Below are 22576 nucleotides of genomic sequence, written 5' to 3'. Positions count from 1 at the left end.
AGGAACCCAAGATGTGCAAGGTAACAAAGGCCATGGTGGCCAATCTGACAAGCCCAAATGCAGTCAGAAAGGGAGGGAGTGGGTGTTTTGGGGGAGCTCCTCCTTCATGGAAATATAAATCTTTTTGGGCACTTCTGTTGTCCGTAGTCTTAATTCTCTCCTCTGACCTCGGCAAGTCCCTGACCTCAGGTGTAGGTGGCTTCTAAGGCCCTCTGAAGACGTACTCCATGAAGGAGAGTTCCATCTACTCGCTATTCAATAGCCCTTTCTTGGCGCCCCTTCAGTGGGGTTGCATGTTATGCAGGCTTAGAATCTAAAGATAGCACAAAAAGCAAAGAGCTGGATTCATCAGAAATGACCTTTGAAAATTCCTATTTCCCAGGAAGTGTGGCAGGCATGAGCTGCACATACAGTTTGTACTGAAACATCTGAGTCTGCGAATGTGACGAACATAGGCGAGAACCGTGGCTAATTTCACAGAAGATCATATTTGGGACTTGGTCCAGTGTCCTCACTGCCGGGCACTGCTTGGAAGCTGTAGGTCGCAGCCCCAGACCCTTCTGCTGGCCATCGTTTGACTGCAGTTCTTACTGTTTCTCTACAGCCTCAGTGAGGGGGGTCCCAGTTGCCTTGGGCTGTTGCTCGCCCGGCTGCCCCAGACCATGGCTTTCTCTGGTCACCGGTCAGGAAAGCCTTCTTCATCCGCAGTTCTTTCCATAGGTTCTGCCCTCAGGTCTGTCGCCCTGGGGTGCCTCTGAGAGCCCGCTGGAGGCTCACCCATCCCGGCAGACACCTCCCTCTCAGTTCACTCTGAACACGAGTCTTACAGGGCTGAGTCCCCCCATCTTCTAAGATGAATGTGAGTGCGGTTTAACAAAACGCACTTCTTGTCCAGGAGCCTCTCCAGGCAATAGAAGGGACCCGAGAAAGACTGGGCAGGGGCCCCCCAGGAGCTTGGGCCCTTGCAGATGGGCTCAGTGCTGAGCACTGGACATCAGTATGGTTAGGCAACTGGCAGGTAGAGGCGTCCCGGGCTGCATTTTATTGATGAAGACATTGGAGTTTGGTTAACTTACCTGAGTTAACTCTTCCTGGGTCTTGATTTCTCCTCTTCAGCTCCAGTAGTCCAGGGATAGAATGCTCTTCCCAGGTTTTGTCTGAAGCTCTGGGTTTGTAAGTCCCTGTTGGCGTAGAAGAGGGTAGAGAAGCTAGTGTTGGGTGTTAGGTGCTCTGCCAGCACCTGTCCTTTGATCATGGCAGCCCTGGGTGATGGCCATTACTCTGGTTCCCACTTCACAGCTGAGGAGGCTGAGGTCTGGATCATTCTTGCTTTGTACCCCCATCTTTCTCTTATCTGGCCTGTTTTTCATTCCCGGCTATGGTGTTCCTCTGTGTACTCCAGCTTGGTCCTTGGCTCCTCCTTTTTTTTTTTTTTTTTTAAGATTTTTTTTTTTTTTTAAGTAATGTCTACACCCAGCACCCACCATGGGGCTTGAACCCACAACCCCGAGATGAAGAGTTGTACACTTCACTGACTAAGCCAGCCAGGCGCCCTGGGTCCTTTGTTCCTTCCGTTAGTTCTCCCTGGCATGTCCTGTAGGAGTCTTCCGCAACCCCCACCCCAGTCTCAGCACACAGACCTTTTTTTTTTACTTGGTCTCCCTTCAAGGTGGCATCCCTTTCCCACCAGCTTCATTTAATTAAACTTGCATTAGCGTTTTCGTTCTGGACCATCCCTTTTTAGGAGGCCGTGGTGTTACGACTCTAGGGATGGTCTTCTCCACTCTTCTTCTGGTGGAGAGTCCTGCTGGAAATGCTGTTCTTCACATATTGCCACTGTAGTTGGGATTTCAGCCGCAAATTGGTTTGGTTCTCCCGGTCCCCTCCACAGTGCTGGCTGAAATCCTTTGCTGTCTCCAAAGGCAAATCCCCTGGCTTGGGGGGTGCAGTCTTCCTTGTCTGACGTGGTAGAACTCAAGCTGGAGAGTTTCTTGTTCAGAAGGTCTGGGGTGGGGCCCGATAATTTGCATTTCGGATGCTGCCAATGAGAGAATCCTTGGCACCTGTTCTGGTAAATCGAGTTTTACTGAGGCACAGCTGTCTGCATTCAGGACACCATATGACCTGCAGGCCTAAAATATTTGCTCTCTGGCCCTTTATACAAAGAGTTTTATTACCTCTGCTTCACAGTGGTATGGATGACCTCAGTGCTGAACACTTTCTGTTGAATTCATATTTTATCATTGAGAACTCTATATATTAAGAGACTGATTCACAAATTATTCCTCAGAAGTATGATATGGGGAATATATGCATATTTTGAAGTGTTAGGGAGTATAACAAGCATGGCATTTCTTTTAAGTCTTCTGTTTTATCTAAAAATAATGTGAGTTTTTTAATTCTATTCCAGAAACACCAGTGCTTGGTTTAATATGAAACATTTTTCCTCCTTAATCTTTGAGTAAAGTTGATGCTACTGGATATGTTATTTTAATCCTACTTTCACTCTGTTTGAGAAATAAGCCATTAAGATTTGCATTTTTTTGTCATAAGTTGCAAATATTTGTCTAGGCTTTGAATTCAGATCTGTCAATCTTTTTCTTTCTCGCCCTCTCTGTACCCTAAGAATTTATTAATATTTTTATATGATTTTTCATTCTTTTTAAAAATATTTGGCTGTTATTTAATACTTGGAGTGTGGCTTGGAGTATGGATTTTTTTTTTCCTGTACATTTTTTCCAGCACCATTTATTTTGTTAATTCATCCTTGTCTTATTAAATTAAAACGACACCTTAATCATATGTTGAATCCTTAGATCTGTTGTGGGAATTGCTGTTTTATTCCATTTATCTGTCTGTTCCTTTGCCATGACTTTGCTATTTTCATCATTATAATCACTCTATAGTAGGCTTTACTCTCTGGTAATGCCTATGCTCTGTTTTTGTTGTTGTTTTATCCTGTATTTTTCAGTTTAGGGTTTCAAAATAACTTAGTGGGAAATCTCATTAAATGTATATAAATTTGGGGAGACTTGTCATCTTTATAATATTGAATTATTCTGTCCGTGAATATGAATCTTTGGGTTTATGCAGATCTTTTATAGCTTTTGTTTTTTTCCTAATATCTGCAGATTACTTGTTTCTTGCCCTTTATTTAAAAATATTTATTTAGAATGAGGTGATTTCCCCTTGCCCCTCCCTTCTTCCCAGTGGTAAAGAGCAAGAATAGAGAAAGAACCTGATTGCATTCTATGTATCTTCCAACCAAGCACCTGTATTACTCAGGGTGGTTATGTTAGCCAAAATCTGTGTCCTAACAAAATAAAAAGTTTTTTTTTTTTTTTTCAAACATTTACCTATTTGAGAGAATGCACAAGGTGGAGGGGCAGAGGGAGAGGGAGAGAGAATCTCAAGCAGACTCCCCGCTGAGCAGGGAACCCTACGTGGGGCTTGATCACAGGGCCCCAAGATCATGACCTGAGCAGAAGTCAGATGCTTAACCCACTAAGCCACGCAGGAGCCCCCATTTGCGGTTTTTTTCTTATACATTTCTTTTTTTCTTTCTTCTTTTTTTCTTTTTTTAAAGTAGGCTCTGTGCCCAGTGTAAGGCTTGAACTTGCTACCCCGAGATCAAGAGTTACATGCTCTCCTGAGCCAGTCATATGCCCCATATGTTTCTTTTTCTTAATAAATTATAGAGTATTTATAGAACAGGTTTTAATGTGACAGTCCTTTTAGTTAGTTTTTACCGGAATGCATTATTGTATATAATCTTCAGTGATATTAAAGAAGTGTCCTCTTCTCAAGGTCTTTTTCACTAAATTGCAGTATTCTATGTACATAATGTTTTTGAATGAACAAAGTTTGTCACCTTGACATTGACCCTGCAGTTTTGTGTACCACAAAAATCCTTGGTAGAATCTGTCCCTGTTATTGTGGTAATTCTCCACAAAGAAGTTCAGTTTCCCTGCTGATTTGAGGATGACCTCAAATTTCTTGCCAGGAGGAATTATAGGAGTTCTATCTTATCTTCAGGTTCATCCCAAGGGCTTCTATTTTCTGACCATGCTGTCGGTATTGTGCAGCTGCTGGCGTCTTTTGTGTCCAGGTTTCTGACCCACAGTCTTTGAAAATGTGCTCTTCCTCAGAGAAGTTTTTGTGGCTTCTTGTTTCCCTTCCTTTCTCTTTCATCCCTGTGAAGATGAACTGAATACTCTAGCAATCTCCATTTGCCTCCTCTGTTGAAGTTCTGCTTTTTGCACCTGCTTCCTGACCCCCGGTGTGAGTTCAGGCCCTGCCCGTCCTGCAGCCTGTGGGTCCCTCCCCCCAACCCCCCCCCCCCCCCCCCCGTTTCAAGTGATGGCTTTGCGCCCTTGCCTCTTGAGCTCCCTGTGGGATCTGCTGTGGGCTCCCCCACGGGGGGGGTGGTGCTCAGATGCTGCTCTGCACCCCTCAGATGCTGCTCTGCACCCCTCAGAAACCCTGGTGGAGGTAGATGGGGCAGGGAATCTTTTATTCCTTGGGCAGTAAAAGCAGACGGGGTCCAGCTCACTTTTCCTAGCCTTTAGTTCAGTGCCTGGGGCAGTGCTCCAGAGTGGCTTCAACTTTTTTTCTCCCAACTTCTGTTTTCAACTCTTAATATCTCATACTTTCTTCTTTTTTTTTTTTTTTTTTTGACTAGGTGACAGGTGTCAGTCAACTCCTAAAATACATTTTCCAGACTTTGTTTTAACTGACTCTTTCATTGATAAGTATATACACATTAAGTGTGCCCGTGCGCATCTCAAGCAAGTTTCACAGAAAGCATACCTAACTTCGTGTGCTGTGGGTTCTGAAATCTTATACTCCTGTTTGATGAAAAAATCAGCTGTGATGCCCTGAACTGAGTTTGAGATCTAGCCATGAAATCCATACACGACTCCACCTGTGAATTGGAAAGGTTATCTGTCCATACTGTCCTCTGGTCAAGGAACTGCATGGGCTTCAGAAGGAACAATGGGGAAGGAGCTCGACACAGAATAACCTGCAAAAAAAAAAAAAGTTTCGTTGAGTTGTTATTCCATAAACCCCACCTTTTTATTTTTATTTATTTTAATCCCACCTTTTAAAATTTTTTAAATTTTTAAAAAAGATTTTATTTATCTATTTGACACAGAGAGAAATCACGAGTAGGCAGAGAGGAAGGCAGAGGGAGAGGGGAAGCAGGCCCCCCACTGAGCAGAGAGCCTGACGTAGGGCTCGATCCCAGGACCCCGAGATCATGACCTGAGCCAAAGGCAGAGGCCCAACGTGCTGAGCCACCCGGTGCCCCTGAACCCCACCTTTTTAAAGGGTGTGCTTCATTTGTTTTAGTATGTTCACAGAGTTGTGGCCCCCACCACTATCTCCTCTCCAGATCATTTTTGTGAGCCTAGACAGAAAACCCCGTACCTATCAGTGGTCAGTCCCCATCCTTCCCTCCCCTCCCCTCAGCCAGCCTCTGGCAACCATGCACCTGCACTGTTTCTGTGGATTTGCTTTATCTAGATATTTCCTGTAAATGGAATCCTACCATATGTGCTCTTTCGTGATGGGCTTTTAGCCTGTTTTCGTAATTTATCCACATGGTGGCAGGTGGCAGTGCTGTATTATTAGTCAGTTGATGGACATTTGGGTGTTTCTCCATGGTGGCTTCTGTGAGTTCTGCTTCCCTGCATGTTCCTGTACACGGGTTAGTGTGAGCATGTTTCCCTTCTTTGGGATAAATATCAAAGTGTGGGATTACTGGGTTATATGATAATTCCTGTTTAACACTTTGGGGAACTGCCAGACTTTTCCAGAGTAGGTGGGTCGGCAAGATGACAGTTGTTCTCCTCCTCATCCTCACCAACACTTGTTAGTGCCTGTTTGGTTGTAGCCATTCCAGTGGGTATGAAGTGTTATCTCACTGTTGATTTCATTTGCATTTCCCTAATGACTAACGGGGGCGGGGGGGGGCATCTTTTCATGTGCTTATTGGCCATTTATATAATGTCTCTGGAGAAATGTCTATTCAGATCCTTTTTAACTGGGTCATTATCTTTTTATTGTTAATGTTTTATGTACTAGTTTCTTATCTGATAAAAAGTTTATAAAGTTTCCCCATTTTATGGGTTACCTTTTACTTTCTGATGTCCTTTTCAAACAAAAGTTGTTTTGTTTTAATTTTGATTTTATGTTAAATAAATTTAAAATCAAATTTTTTAAAAAGGTTGTTTTTGTTTTAATTTTGATTTATTTTAGAAAGAGAGTGCAAGTGGGGTGAGGGGCAGAGGGAGAGGGTAAGAATCTCAAGTGTCCTCCCTGCTGAGTTTGGAGCCTGACATGGGGCTCAGATCTCACAACCCTGAGATCATGACCTGAGCCAAAATCAAGAGTTGGGTGCTTAGAAGCTGAGCCACCCAGGCACCCAAAACACAAGTTTTTAATTCGGGGGAAGTCTCATTTACCTATTTTGTTGTTGTTGTTGCTTGTGCTTTTGATGTCCTATCTAACGAATCATTGCCTCACCCAAAGTCGCCAAGATTTCCTGTATGTTGCCCCTATGATTTTTTTATGAGTTTTAAAAAATATATATATTTTTAAGTAGTCTACCTGACTTGGGGCTCGAACTCATGAATGTCCCTCCAACCAATCCACCCAGGTGCCCCTAAGAATTTTATAGTTTTATCTTTTAGATTTAGGTCTTTGATTGGTTTTGAGTTAATTTTTGTATATGGTGTGAGGTAGGGGTCCATCTTCATTCCTTTATGTGTGATTTCTGGTTCTCTTGGCACTGTTTGTTGAAGACTGTTCTTTTCTCATTGAATTGTCCTGGCATCCTTGTTGTAAATCATCTGATCATAAATGTTACAGTTTACTTCTGGATTCTCTCTTCTGTCCTGTAGATCTATTTGTCCATCCTTATACCAGGGTGTCATAATTACTGTAGATTTGTACTAAGTTTTGAAATTGGAAAACATGAGTTCTCCAGTTTTGTTCTTTCTCAAGATTGTTTTGGCTATTCTGGGTCCTTTGCATTTTTATTTGAATTTTAGGATCATTTTGTCAATTTTTGCCAGAAAGGCAGATGGGATTTTTGATAGTGATTGCATTGAATCTGTAGATCAGTCTCGATAGTATTGCCAAAAACTACATATTTTTAACTGAAAAATTTCATGAGATATTATCTATTTGCACTAGGAGCAGTGCATCTTATGTTCTAGCTTATTCTAGCCCATTCCATTCTTTTATTAAATTTTTTTAGTTAAAATAATTGCTGGCCCCAGCTCCCTGAATTGATTTCTCTATTCATGTTCGTGGGTTGTTAATTTATTGTTTGTAAACCATGCCTTGGGTCAGTGGTCCTCAACCTTGACAACAATTTGGAATCATCTGGAGAACTTTAAGAAATGACAGCTGCCTGGTCTCATCTGAGAAGCTAAGGTACACTTGATCAGGAGTATAGCCTAACTATTGGGGTTAAGAAAAAAAAAATTCCCAGGAGATTCCAGTGTGCAGCCAGGGTTGGGAACTGTTGCTCTAAGTGAAGTCAAGTGCAGCTATTTGCCCCTTTTAGAGCCTCTGCCTAGTTGACTGAACGTACTGTGGGATGAAGTGTGCATAATGTTAGCTGCAGAGCCTCATGCTAGAGAGGTCCGTGTGCTTTTTCTTCATTTAAACTGAGCGCTGACATTGTTTTCCCAAGAAATAAAAGGTTTTCGCTTTTGACTTTCTCCTGGCTGTGTGTAGTTGTCAGTGGTCTGTAGAGAGGGCAAGGATAGAGCAGTTCCTGGGGAATGTCCTTTCTCAGGAATTTTTGTGTCTTTTGCTTTTCTGCGATAGGAAATGGACTGATTTGAGAAGAATATGCAGGAAATGCATGACTCTTTTAGGGATTGTTGTATAAAGAATCCTGAAACTATTGGTTAGTTATTATTGAAGTATATGAGGCTGTTGGTCAGAACTGATCAGAATTAAAGTCAGAATTACTGGAAAATAGCTGAAAGTGAGTCCTGTCTCAGAATATTAAGGAATATTAAGACTGGTGGAAACACACAAAATAGCTTGCTTTACTCATTGAATATTTCTTTTCCCAATTTACTTGAAAGTAAAATTTTTTGTTTGTGTACCTGTACATATGCACATGTGTATATTCGTATCTTGAAATAGAGATAGAAGGGCTTTTTAAACCATTTTTTAAAAAATTTAGCAATGTACCTTAGGCATATGACTAAATCATTAAATAGCCCTTTAAAACATGGCTTTTAACAGCTCATTTGTGCTGAATGCATCATGTTTTATTTGACAAATCCTTCTATTGTTGGGCATTTAGCTTATGAGCCGTTTTTTGCTGTGGTGAACACAACACAATAGTGAACAGCCTTGTATGGAAATCTGGGTGCATTTTTCAGATTATTTCTTTAGGCTACCTTTTGGGAAAGGACATCATTTGCATTTTTAATGCTTTGTTACATAACATATATACAGGATACTTACTGTATCCAGGTTAACATACTGGGAATCATTGTTATGGTTAAACTTTCCTCCCCCCTCCCTTTTTTTTAAACCAATTTGGGCAAAGAATAGAATCATTAAATTTATTTTGCTTTTCTTTGATAACTAGTGGGGTTTGAACACTTTTGAGTTTTGGGGGCCGTTTATATTTTGTTTGGCTTATTTATTTCTTTTACCAATTTTTCTAGCCTTGTGTTCCGTCTTTTTCCTGGTGATTTATAGCAGTTCTTTTTATAGCAAGGATATTAGCATTTTAGTAAATGTCACAAATATGTTTCCCAGTTTGTCTTGTTATTTTATGATGTATCCAGGAAGTGTTTTTTTTTTAAAAAGATTTTATTTATTTATTTATTTGACAGAGATCCCAAGTAGGCAGAGAGGCAGAGAGAGAGAGAGAGAGAGAGAGAGAGAGGAGGAAGCAGGCTCCCCGCCGAGCAGAGAGCCTGATGCGGGGCTCGATCCCAGGACCCTGGGATCATGACCCAAGCCAAAGGCAAAGGCTTTAACCCACTGGGCCACTGAGGCGCCCTCCAGGAAGTTTTATTTATAGATCATTTTTAGGGCTTTAGCTTTAAAAAAAACAAACAAACAAAAAAAACAAAACTCATTTTTCAGACTCTAAGGTTTCAAACAAAGCGTTTTTCTTAAAGATGAATAAAAATCTGTCAGAATGTGATCTTGCTTAAAAGGTTTTTTAGATTTCAAATCTGCTTGTCTTTCAAAGTATGATAGGAATAATCAGCTGAATTTTAAAAAGTTAGATATGAACTTGAAGATTTTTCACCACCCTGGTCCCAATAAATGGGAACTTTAAGTGGGAGCACCTGGAAGTTGGGTGCTGTTATTCTGAAGAGCCAGAAAGGGGGGCTAGAGGTCATTGACAAGCTTTCTACTCCACGTTTAAATTTCGACACTTCTGGTGTTTCGTACTTTTCTGTTTGGGCATGTATGGTGTCCGTTTGGGGTTGATGGAGTTCTTGAGCTTTCATTCCTTGTTTTTGTGCCGGTACTATTAAAAAAAATGGGGACTTTTGCATCATACTTAAATAATAGCCTCTAGTAACTATTTCTAATTATATCCGTTAGGCTTTTTCTAAAATATGGACTTGGTCTGTATTCCAGGTCTCTAGAAACGTTTGTCCTAACTAGTTTTTAGTCTCTATTAGTCTTGTTAACTGCTGAGGTCGTGGGCGGGATTTTAATAACACGTGTAGCACAGGACTCAAGAGAAGGTGCTCTGGGCTCTCTGTGCCTATCCACACATTGTTTCCCTCTCCACAGTTTCTCGTGGGAAATGAGACCGGTTTGGTATCTATTCTCTTGCTGCTTTTGGCTGGGTGTGAGACCCTGCTTTCCCTCTGTGCCCCTCCCTCCCTTGGCTGGTGAGTCTGTGGGTTTTCTAATCGACCTTTTGTGTTCATTCTGAGGATACTGAGGTACATCTGGGGAGAAGTGGCCTGTCTGAGACCTCCGCATGACCATCTCCAGGTCTTCCTGGTTCTGAGTTCAAAATTCTGACCCTGAGTCACTTCACTCTGATGACAGGGATTATCTAATTGTGATCATTCTGGGACACTGGAAAAGTTTTCAGGAGTTCTGGGGTTAGCAGGTCCCTGAGGGGATCTTGTCATCCCTGTTCACACACACTCCTGGTTCTACTCCAGAATTATTCCTGTCTTCCATAGTAATTAGGCCGTGGAAATGGGTTCAGGAGGGGGGAGCAATAACAGGGGAGCCCCCTTGAGCTGCCAAGTCTGGGTGGGTCAAGGAGCAAGCACCCCACACCAGCAGGCAGAGAATGGGGCTGTTCAGAGAGAGATTGAGGCTTTAGAGGATAAAGGCACGTCCAGTCTGATGGGAAGCTTTTGGGGTTAGCTTTTCAGCTTAGTTGAACTTAGCTGTACTTGTTCACGTGCTAAGGCACAGTTTATTAAGGAAAAATGGAACCATTTCTGTTAGCTGAGCTTGACTTATTACCACTGATAATTGTCATTGGGCTGTGTTTTTTAATTCAGTCATTTTGCCATGAGTATAAATCAGACATTACTCCTTAGATCTTTGGGTAATTAAGGAAGATTGGCAACCCTCCATTTTTCTTGAATTAAGTCATTATTATCCTATTTGTAATATGGGATTAAATGTGTTAAGCAAAGGAAAGGCATTTTTAATTTTTTTGAAAGACGGTTGCAACTTAAGTATGTGGGCACAATTATTTTTATTGGCTTGTTTTGCATGTATATTTACGAATTTTAAGCTTTTTTTTCTAATCGCAAATATAATACATGTTCATTAATAATGTAAAACAGATAAGCATAAAGAAATAGGACCCCACATACAATCTGACACTCAGGGAGGATCACTGTTAATATTTAGGTTAATTATCTAGACTGCCTGTTTACCAAACAAACAGTTTTTATATAAAAATGGGGAGGGTGTTCTGCCTCTTCCCTCCCTCCCCCGAGTTAGTAACAGAGCGGGACTGTTTTCCTGAATGGCTTTTGTAGTGTTTTATTGTAAAGCATTTTATTGTCATAATTTAGTTAGCCAGCCCTTAAATATTGAATATCGACTTATTCTATAACTAAAGTAAATATAATTATACTCATCTAGTTATTTTCCTAGAGCAATTATTTTATTGGATATGCATTTTTATTTTTATTTTTTTAAAGAATTGATTTATTTGAGAGAGTGGGGGAGGTGGGGGTGGGTGGGCTCACACACCAGCAGGGGGAGGGGCAGAGGGAAAGGGAGAGAATCTCAAGCAAACGCCCTGCTGAGTGGGGAACCTGACACAGGTCTCCATCCAGGGACCCTGAGATCATGACTGAAGCGGAAACCAAGAGCCAGCTGCTTGACCAGCTAAGCTACCCAGGTGCTCCTGGATATGCATTTTTAAAGGGATGGATGTTAAACATTTAAAAGTTATTTTGACCAAAAACATCTAGATGAAAATGAAGGTGAATATTTCTCTCATCTTGGAATGGGGAGGGGCTTCCTAAGTACAAAAGTATTAGAAGCAATTGCAAAAAGATATGGGATTTGACTTTAGGAAGGTGAAAAAGCTGTTCTTTATTTCAAGTGATATAAACAGAAAGGAAAAAGCAGTCTTTTACTTTTTCTGGGGGAAAATATTTGCAACATGACAAACGGTTAATGGCCATAATTTGTAAGGAGCTCTTACCAGTGAATAAGAAAAAAATCAAACCTACTGAAAAAAATGGACAAAAGGCACTTTAACAGTTCATAAGAGAACTATAGACGCATGGATCAAAGAAGTCAAGATTGAAACCAGATGTCATTCTTTGCATGTCAAATATGCAAAAGTTAAAAAAAAAAAAATCCAGGACTGGCAAGTGAATTTAACATACAGTTTTCTTCTCTTGTGCTTTCTTTGTTAGCTTGTCAGTTTTCCCAGAAGGAATTGGGAAGGTTTCCCATTTCCTATTTCGTTACCAGGAAGGTTAGGATGTAACTGGCCCGTAAATTTGTCTTGAGCCTGGCATCTTTTTTTTGAGCACAATTCTTTGTTTTTGTAGTTTTCTCTATTTGTGTACTGTTACTTGTTCAGGATTTTAAAAAAATGTTTTAAAAAAGTTGCCCATTTTGCCTAAATTTTTGGGTACATACATGTGCTTCTTTTAAGTCAGTTACAAAATACAAACTCAATGTAAGAGCATGAAGAGTAAGTAGTACATAATATCTTGTGTTTTGCCCTCGTTTTCACAAGATAGCCTTTGTCCTGTTCAGCAAGTATTTTAAGTTTCATGGAAGAGGTTTGTTACTTGTTTTTTGATTTCGGAGTAGGTATTTTGTCAGCCTTTTTGGCATCTATGGAATTGACAAAATGATTTGGTTGCTCAGTTTCTGGCCTGAGAATGGTACTGGCCCCGGGACTATGTCCTTCCTGCTTCTGAAGTATTAACATCCTTTTTTAAGGAAATGGTAAAATATAAAGATAACAGTTCTATATATATGTCTGTTACTCACCACCGCCCCCCAAAATTTTGTGTTTTTTTTTTTTTTTTCCCCTCTGTGAAATCAAAACCTGGAAACTGTAGCATTTAGTACTTTTGCATATCCCAATTAAGAAACTAGAGAAGAGCTGTAAATATTTTCGTGTACGTTCAGAGTGGCCTTTACAGGGGAAAGTCAGGTGGTACGTCATTGAGCTGCAAGTGATGTTTCCTCTGAACTGCTCACAGGGGCCTTGGCTTTGATCTCAGCCTTGTAACCCTGTGTGCAAAGGGCAGATCTTCACATTTCCAGAGTGTGGTGGCATACAAAGGGGAAGGGTGCTGACTGGTGCTGGGACAGAAGTTCAAGGATGCACACTGATAACTCAGTCTTGCTTTTGTTGAGTGGCTCCTCCTGCTTAATTTTTCTCTCAAGAATACACTGGTATTTTTCCAGTATTAGAACTTCTGACCCGATTTTGTGTTTTGGTGTCTGATAGTCTAGTGGAGTAGAAAGCCAGTCCTTCCAAACCCTGGTTTTACTAATCAGCTTAAAAAATACTTTCCAAAAACAAATCTTCATGGGGTCATAGTACTTGCCCTTGTCCCTTGACAATTTTTCTCTGATTTGAAGCTAAAGTGACATTTTGGTAATTTGCAGCTTTGCCCTCATGGAAGCTTTTTTCTTAATTAATATTTTTTAGCCTTTTAAAGGATTTATGAAAGAGCATACACATGTTGGAAAATAATTCTAACTTGTCAGAATTGGATAAAACAAATTTTAAAAGTCACATGGGCCTCTTTTACCACCCTGTACTTCCTGGCAGTTTGCTCTTTATCCTTCCCAGCCCTTTCTTATGTCCACAAATATGTTCTGTATAATTATACTTTTAATAAAAATGGGATTATACTACACATACTGTGCAACTTGCATTTCTCAAAGGACAACGTACATAATTTCAGTTTAACTGAAAATAAGCTGTTCTTCTTATGCGTTTCTTTGGTTACTTTTTTCCCTGGTATTTCCATTATTCCTCTTCTTGACATAATCTTCACTGATGGATGTTGCCTTGGTGCTTTTCTTCTGAATCTTTAAATTTTTAATAAACATAGCTTAGAATGGATTTATGGTTATGAAGATGAAGATTTTATTTTTGGAAATAAATTACCTTTCTCTTCCGCCCGGAATGCAACGTTTTAGCAAGAGAAAAACAGTTTCTCCATTCATATGCTCATTATTTCAAACTGAGTAGTAATTTTTTTGTCCCCAAACAGCAAAAGACCAATGTTTAGTTTCTGAAATTAAAAAAAAATAGGATCCCTGGAGGCTTCCTGAAGGCTGGACTGATACAAGTCTGATGGCATTTGTATGCTTATTTGCCTCAAGGCCATCAGTGATTGTGATGCTAACTCACTCCTGAACAAACAGTAGAAAAAGTTGGAGTATTTAAAAAAAAAAAAGTTTGCAGTGGAACTTTTTTTTTTTTTTTTTGGTAAAGATTTTATTTATTTATTTGACACAGAGAGAGATCACAAGCAGGCAGAGAGGGAGGTAGAGAGAGAGGGGGAAGCAGGCTCCCTGCTGAGCAGAGAGCCTGATATGGGGCTCTATCCCAGGACCCTGAGATCATGACCTGAGCCAAAGACAGAACCTTAACCCACTGAGCCACCCAGGCGCCCCTGGAACTGTTTTCTAACAGGAAACTTGGTATCTGACTAAACTCACCTGTGTTTTTCTTTACACTGGTGGGCCAGACTCCTGACTGGTGTTCCAGAGACAGCTGCCCCAGGTCAGGCTCTGGGTTCGTTTTTATTGTGAAACCTATGCACAGGTATAAGGGTATGTAAAACAATAAAATGAACATCTGTGTACCTGTTGGTAATCCAGCTTAATAAATAGAGTACGAGCCAGCTTTTTTTTCTATAAGCACCCTCACAATACATTTGTAAGAGGCTTTAAAAGAAGGTGATTTTTAAGTAATCACATCTTCTCTCTGTTTCACCACAAACAGCACTGGTGGGGTATTGTGGTGCTGACATTGAACACAGTGTAGAGTCATAAAGCCCAGACGTCATAGGTGTGATGGTCCCTGACCTCAATTTTGTCCATCTCATAGGAGCTCCAGGACCTTGACCAGGCCTCACCCCTCTTGGTTTTCTTACTTATAAAGTGTGGGCCCAGTCATTCCGGGGGCGGTTGCAAAAATAAAATGCACAGGTATGATACATTAACCTGAAAAATAAAAGTTATTTTGTGGGTTTATTTGGGTTTATTAACCGAGATTTGCAACTTTGGACATAAAAGCTATGGCCAACAAACAAAGGAGAAAAAGGTTACTTTATGGAGAATGAGGAAGTCAGAAATCCTTGGGAGAAAAGTAGGAGTTCAGGGTGATGTGAGGGTTTGTCTTTGGCTGAATTGCAGGAGTGGTTAATTTCTTAGATGAGATACTATGTACATTTTCTCCTCTTGGGGCCTGTTATTGATGATTCATTCCTCTTGAGATTCTTCTGTTGGGGTTGTAATTTACAATTCTTCTTACAGTTGGCATTCAGTGGTACTGGCTCCCCCCTTCTAACCTCCTGACTCTACTTTAGCGAAGTTTCCCTTTATAAATTTTCGTATTTTCCCCTTTTGATTGAGATCTTTCTCCAAAAGCATTACTGATCAGTAGTCAGATTCTTCTAATTTAGTGGCTTTTGCCCCTCCGTGCTAGGATGGACCTTTCCTGTGTGTCATGTCCCACACTGGGAGAAAATTCTACAGATTGGAAACCTACTGAGGTCACTTTTGAGTAACAAGGAGGGGGTGCAGGGAGAACTCTCAGGCGTCTCCCATTTCTAGTGCATAGTTATCTAGATTGTAAGCATTGGAGATTGTCTCTTTATTGGGTATGTTAATTAAAAAAAAATTTTATTTATTTATTTGACAGAAAGAGGAGCACAAGCAAGGGAAGCGGCAGGCAGAGGGAGAGGGAGAAGCAGGCTCCCGGCCCAGCAGGGAGCCCAACACAGGGCTCTATTCTGGGACTCTGGGATCGTGACCTGAGCCAGAGGCAGACACTTCACCGACTCAGCTACCCTGGTGCCCCTGGGTATGTCATTTTTACAAAAGTTTGACAGGCAACAAGTACAGAATCAAAAGTAACATGACAGTTCCAAATTCTGTGATGGGGTTTTTTTTTTTTTCTTAAGATTTTATTTATTTGACAGAGATCACAAGTAGACAGAGAGGCAGGCAGAGAGAGGAAGAGGAGGAAGCAGGCTCCCCACCGAGGAGAGAGCCCGACTCGGGACCCGATCCCAGGACCCCGAGATCATGACCCAAGCCGAAGGCAGAGGCTTAACCCACTGAGCCACCCAGGCACCCTTGTGTGATGGTTCTAAACCAGAATCCTAGATCTGAAAGTAGCCATCTAGGGGCATGTGGCTGGCTCAGTTGGTGGAGCGTTCAACCCTTGATCTTGGGGTTGTGAGTTTGAGCCCCTTGCTGGGTGTGGAGATTACTCAAATAAAATCTTTGAAAGGAGCCAACTACAAATATTCATTGGCACTGATTGCAATTTAGGGGAGAAAATTCCCTCTATAGGAGGCAAACCCAGAGTCCTGTATGCCTACTAGAAGTCACCCCTTTGAGCCAGTCATGAAAACAGAATAATGAATATGACAGGAGCCCTTTTAAGAATGAACTGAGTTCATTTGGGAAGGTACAGTGCAGGTATAAATATGAAGCAATAGCTGGTGGGCTTTTTGCAAAACAGCAAAACTCTGCAGATACTTTAAAACAGTATTGTTATCTCGAAAGAACTGTTCTAACCAAATGTAATAATACGGTAAAGTCGATAATTCAGAAACCATGAGTTTTGGATTAGAATCTAGACTCTGTTAATAGTCTGGATGAAAAAGAGACTTTGTGAATCCTGAACCTTCTAACAGGCCAGGGCTGGACATCTTGGGGGAAGCAGTCTCATCAGATGTATCTGCCTCAATTCCAGGAAATCATTACTTTCAGGTCAGCAGGTGGTGTGGAGGTCCAATCAGGGTTTGCTGACTTTCGACAGGTTGTGTGAATGCAACACGTCTGTTCCCTGGGGTTTGGCAGCACGTGGGTGGGTTAGCACCTAGGAGGGGTCTTTCTAGGGAGGCTGAAGAGTCTTTCTGGAAGTCTTTTACTGTAGATGAAATTTCCAGGTGCAAGGTGTGATTCTGAAGTTTTCATCTCTCCAGAGTGCGTGGTGAAAACACGGCTCTACCAGTGCCTGGTTATTTTCAACAGGAGCTGCGAGGCTTTTACACAGTTCAAGTGTATCTCTATCAACCATGGGTCAAAGGCGGCAGGGGCCGAGGGCATCTGTCGTTCTCCGGTTATTTCAGAGGGTCAAAGTCTGAAGGGCTGGGTCTGAGTTAGCAAGGACCAATGGCAGTGCTTTAGGCCCAGATAATAGGGGAGGTCTCTCCCGATTTTGCCCGTTGAATCTTAATAGTGCCCTTAGCACATTGGACCAGTCTGAGGGCAGAAGTGTTGTAAAACTGGCCGAGCGACGCAGACTTGCTGAAGCACCTGCCTGCTAAAATGGGTTCCTCCATCACTGTGACATTAAAGAGGAGTTCTCCGCATGGGGATGATTTTTTTTTCTAACAGAATTTTAGCTACAGAAGCAGCAGTGGCCTTGGGTGCAAGAGACAGCGGTGGTCCAGGGAGAAAACATAAGAAACATGACTAAAACATATTTAAATCTGCGAGGTGGGGGGGTAGCTCTGTGAAATCCATTTGCCAAACCTTGATGGCCCCTTCGGAAATTTCAAGTGAATGGTGTGAACGAATTTTTTGCTTTGTGTTTTAGACACGTGGGGCAGGTGAGGTAGGCACTATTGTGGCTTTATTTATATCTCCCCACTGTATTGGTTCATGAATTGGGCAAGGTTATTTGGTCCAAACCACAGTTTATTTTTTTATCAAAGCAACAATGATTAGATTCCCAGTATTGTTTTTCCTGTTCTGGGGGCCAGTTATCAGGTGTCTCTGGTCAGTTTTTCAAAAGCCTCATTTGGGAGAGCATCTCATTGAACTGTGAAGGAGGTTTGGCTCTTGATTTCTTTGAGAGCAGTGTTTTGGTGGCAGTATCGTGGGGTGGTTTCCTTCGGCCTCCAGAGAGTTGAATCTGGAATGCCCAGGAAGTTCAGTAAAAGAGCAGCTGGCAAAAATATGGCATTTAATGAATTTTAACCCTAGGAGCCATTTTTAATCTTATCCCCCTTGGAGGTAAGGGTACCACATTATTGGCGTAACATTCCAGAGTGCTGAGCTACCTGAAGGCAGACCAGCTGTGGGTATAAATGTTTGTGGTTTGAGGTACAAGGTCAAGGTACGAGCTTGACTGAGAGCATGAAACTCAGCCTGTGGGGCTCAAGTAGCTAAAGGTAGAAGTGCTGCCTCGGTCCCTTCCAGAGGGGCCACACTAGCATTCCCAGCATGGTACTTGTCATTCTCATCCTCTAAACCAGCACCATTGGTAAAACACGAAAAATCCACCTTGGTTAGAGGAGTTTGCTAGGAATTGTCACAGGAAGTCAAGAGGTGATCTGTCGGTCTCAGGCAGTTGTGAGGGGTCTCCTCCATGAAGGAGGAGAGGAGAATCGCAGGCTTAATTAAGGTTATGGCAGTGAGAAGGAGTTCTGTGACGAGCAGGTAGCAGGGGGATCTCCTAGGAGGTGAGGCGGCTGACTGAGGTGCTGAGTGTGGTGAGATTTTAGGGGGGCTTCTGCAGGCAGCAGAAGCTTGGTTAGGGGGAATCCTGAGATTCTTACTTCACGGGCCTGAACCAGAAGGGCAGTGACAGGAATGGCTCTGAGGTAGGGGCTGAAGGGACATCCCTGGGCACAGGCTCCAGTGGTTGGCTCTCCTACCCTGTGGGTCAGTGATGGTCCCCCATATTTTTGGGTAAGTACTCCAGGCATTTTCTTCCTTCTCACGAACAATGAGGAAAAGGGAAGTTGATCATTAGGATGTTGAGGGCAGGAGGCTTTATTAGGCTTTTCTTTAAAGTCTCCAAAGCTAGGTCTTCTCGATCTTTCTGAATGACAGGGTCAAGTTTGTCATTTTTCAAGTAAAGCATACAATGGTTGAGCTGTAAGAAGTTTGGAATCTCAGTTTCGACAGCAGACAGCCAGTCCAAAAACACTTCGTAATTGGCACTTAGTTTAGGTTTTGGGAAGTTCAGGATGCTGTGAAACCAACCTGAGTCTAAATGTAGTCCTTGTTCTGAGATCAGGTGCCCTAAGATGAACCGGAGTTTGTGCAAGCTGCAATTTGTCTTTAAGACTTTATGTCCTTTTGTTTTGTTTTGTTTTTTAAAGGATTTTATTAATTTGTTTGACAGAGAAAGACATCGAGAGAGGGAACACAGCAGGGAGAGGGAGAAACAGGCTTCCTGCCAAGCAGGGGCTCAATCCAAGGACCCCAGGATCCTGAGTGGAGCCGAAGGCAGATGCTTAACCGACTGAGCCACCCAGGTGTCCCAATTTTATGTCCTTTTGAGGCCAAAAGTTTTTAACAGATGAATGCTGTCTCCTGTGAAGAGATTTGAGAAAGGGAGCAGAAAAGCAGAACATAATACATATTGTAACCAACTAGAGCCTGCAGGAAACTTTATATCCTCCAAATCAGCTTTTAAGGTTTATAAGGAATTAAGAAGGACTGCCTGTGCAACCTGGGGCTTTCCTGTCCAGGTTTATTACTGTTCTTCCCAGGTGAAAGCAAGAAGATACTGTCCTTATGAACCGGAATACTAAAAGTGCACTATATAGGACAATTACAGGGAAGGAGGATTTGTTTTTAGTGGGAATGGACTTCAGTGTGTGGGGGTTGAGAACAACAGGGCGCCCAGGGATAATGTTATTTATTGCTCTGAGGTCCTGGACTAGCCTCCATCCTGGGCCAGGGGTCTTCTCACAGGTAAAGTAGGGGCTCCCAGGGCCTAGCACAGGGGATGAAAAGGCCCTGAGTCTGTGGTCTCCTACTCCGGGCTTGATGCCTTAAAGGGCTTCTTTATTTATAAGGCATTTGTTCTGGAGAGAGGTGGCGAGGGATCTGTTTGAATCTTGGTGGGAGGCATGCTGTGAATCCTGCCAGTATCAGTTGAGGAATCTGCCCATAAAGAGGGTGGCAGCTGACCCGATGGGAACAAATGAGCCATGTCCCCAGACTCCCCTATCGTGCTGTCAGAAATGGAGCAAACAAGAGGCTAAAGGTTCATTTAATCCACCTGGTTGGCATTTTTTTTTTTTGTAAAGATTTTATTTATTTATTTGACAGACAGATCACAAGTAGGCAGAGAGGCAGGCAGAGAGAGAGAGAGAGAAAAGCAGGCCCCCCGCTGAGCAGAGAGCCCGATGTGGGACCCGATCCCAGGACCCTGAGATCATGACCTGAGCCAAAGGCAGAGGTTTAACCCACTGAGCCACCCAGGCTCCCCGGCAGTTTTGATTCTAGAGTAATTTCCTTCTTTTGGGAGAAATTCTGGCATAATACTTTTCTAAGAAATCGTCCCAGTGAATGAATGGGGTGGAGAAACTAAGGAGAAAAGGGTGGGAATCTCTCCAAGGGTCTAACCAAAAAGGAATAGGTGCAGAGACAGGAACCTTTGAGGTTTATGAGAGAAACCTCCTTCTCCCCCCCAACTATTTGGGCTGTTTTCGTGCTCTGTTGCCTGCAGGACCTGCTTTCCAGGAGTGGTATAGTGCACGGAGAATGTAGCTGTGGGATCAGTAAGACAAAGAGATTTCATTCTCAGTCTGGAGAGTGGTTTCTTCAGGCCAATTAAGAGTGGGGACTGGGAAGAGCCCCTGTAGGTCCTTGGAGCCCCATTGCTGGGAATTAGGAGGACGTTGGAAAGGCTGGCAAGAGGGCTGAAGGCTTCTGGAATGCTTTAGTTTGTAACAGTCTTTTTTCCCATTGCCCTGGCCCTTTGCACCTATAGCAGAAACCAAGGGGTTTTGGTCTGCTTAGGGGCCGTCATTGGCCAGAGTTGAAAATTGAGAGTTTTCGTGGTCTTTCAGGTGGCCCTTGTGGGTGTGAGTGAACTGGTTTGCCAAGCCAAATGTGGAGTGGACACAGTTTCCCATTCCATGCTGCTCCTTCAACTAAAAGATCCTGGTTCAGCCTGTTAGTAAATGCTAAATGCTACCCAGGTGGATTCAGCTTCTAAAGGAAGACCAGAATCTTCCCTGGAGACACTTTGGAGTTGGTTATAGTAGTTACCATGAGGTCATCAGGCTGTTGTGTGCAAATCTGAATTCTGTTCCAGTCAACAGGCTTAGGAAAAGCTACTGTAATTGCCTGGTGGAGATTTCCGGCGAGCGTTCTAGGATCTTGCCAAAGTTAGGGGTTTGTTTCTTTACATGTTTTAGGATGTTCTCATGGGGCTAATTTCATCCAGCGTTTGGCGTGGTCCTCCCCAACAAGCTCATGGCCTGGCTGATACAAACCTTAGAAACCGGGGTGGTAAGTTGGAATAAGTGTGTTAAATTCTTTAGCAAATGTGAGTTCTGAGTCACTTTAGGAAACTCTTCAACTCTGGTGCGTAGTCTGGCCTTGGTCCAGGGTACATAAGAGATTTGGATTTTCAGATCCTCAGAAGACTTAACTTTAAAGGGGCAGTTTTTATTACGTTCAGGAAAGGAGGGAGTGGGGAGAGTTTCAGAGGAAAAGGGAAGTTCAGGAGTGAACACAAGACAGCTGCTGCACATCCTGAGACATAGAAGACAGGAACGAAAAAGGCCTCAGAAGCCCTCTTCTCTCTTTGTTTGCCTCCGTTAGTCTAGAAATTGTATCTTGTAGACAAGCAATTTTAGATTCCTGATAATATTCCCTGTTCCCAAGAAGTTGGGTAAAAGGCTAGCATAGTTTCAGTCGGAGTAGCCTGGTTCATAACAGGAGCTGGACCAAAGGCCAAATGAGCATTCTTATAAAGAACAAAGCCTTAAAACAGATGCCAAATAATTCTTAGAGAGCTTAAAACACAGAATGGAGCTCAAAATCCAGGAGAAAAATTACATTCAAGTTCTAGGGTTGGCGAGAAAGCAGTGAGCTCAGGTAGCTCTGTGGATATGGGTACCTTTTTGTTCATCAGCCTTGGAGTTGTTGGCAGTCTTCTGGATCCCACTTCTAATCACCAAATAATGTTAGCCTTCAAAATAAGTTTTTTACCAGCAAAAATGAGTTTATTTGGGACATTAAACCATGGACAAACCATAGGCAGGTACAGCAGAGAGGAAGATTATTTTATGGAGAAGGAAGAAGTTGGGAGGGGTGGCTTTGTAGCAAAGCCTGTTGGAGGAAGACACTAGTTCAGGGTGATGGTGGCTTGTCATGGGCTGAGTTGGCCAGGGTTGCAGATTTCTTGTAGGGGCTGCAGAGTACTGTCTTTCTGTTTTGAGGCCCATCATTGATGATTCTTTCCTGTTGAGATTCTTCTGTTGGGGTCTGTGATTGACAATTCTTCCTGTGCTTGACTGAGTTTTACTGGCTTCCCCTTATAGGCTCCCCTGCTTTCTTCCCACTGCACATTAATGATGTCTCCCTTTATTAATTTTTTTAAAGATTATATTTATTTATTTGACAGAGATCACAAGTAGGCAGAGAGGCAGGCAGAGAGAGAGGGGGAAGCAGGCTCCCCGCTGAGCAGAGAGCCCGATGTGGGGCTCGATTCCAGGACCCTGAGATCGTGACCTAGCTGAAGGCAGAGGCTTAACCCATGGAGCCACCCAGGTGCCCCATCCCTTTATTAATTTTAACAGGTCCCTGGGGCTCTTGGGTGGCTCCATCGGTTGAGCATCTGACTCTTGGTTTCGGCTCAGGTCATGATCATCTCAGGGTCAAGGGATTGAGCCCTGCGTGGGGTTCTGTGCTTGGTGGAATCTGCTTGTCCCTCTCCCTTCCCCACTGCTCCTCCCCTGCTCTTTGAGATTGTTCTCTCTCAAAGAAGTAAAATCTTAGATTTTTAAGAGGTACTTAGTACAGTGAGCACTAGAGAACACTAGAGAAGTATGTAAAAAGTTTTTTTTTTTTTTTTTTTTTTTTGGGTAAAAAATTGAGGTCTTATGCTAGG

The 22576-nt window shown here is 42.5% G+C and overlaps 1 protein-coding gene across 2 annotated transcripts in view; it reads left to right on the top strand.

Moving 5' to 3' along the window:
* The window catches only part of SLC23A2 (solute carrier family 23 member 2), a 131698-nt gene that overhangs the window by 3419 nt on the left and 105703 nt on the right, over positions 1-22576 (top strand). The window lies entirely within an intron of this gene.

This window comes from Martes martes (genome assembly GCF_963455335.1).
Source record: "Martes martes genome assembly, chromosome: 9".
NCBI classification, from domain to species: Eukaryota; Metazoa; Chordata; class Mammalia; order Carnivora; family Mustelidae; genus Martes; species Martes martes.
The sequence above is the reverse complement of the archived record's forward strand: the minus strand, read 5'-3'. Positions and strand labels throughout refer to the sequence as shown.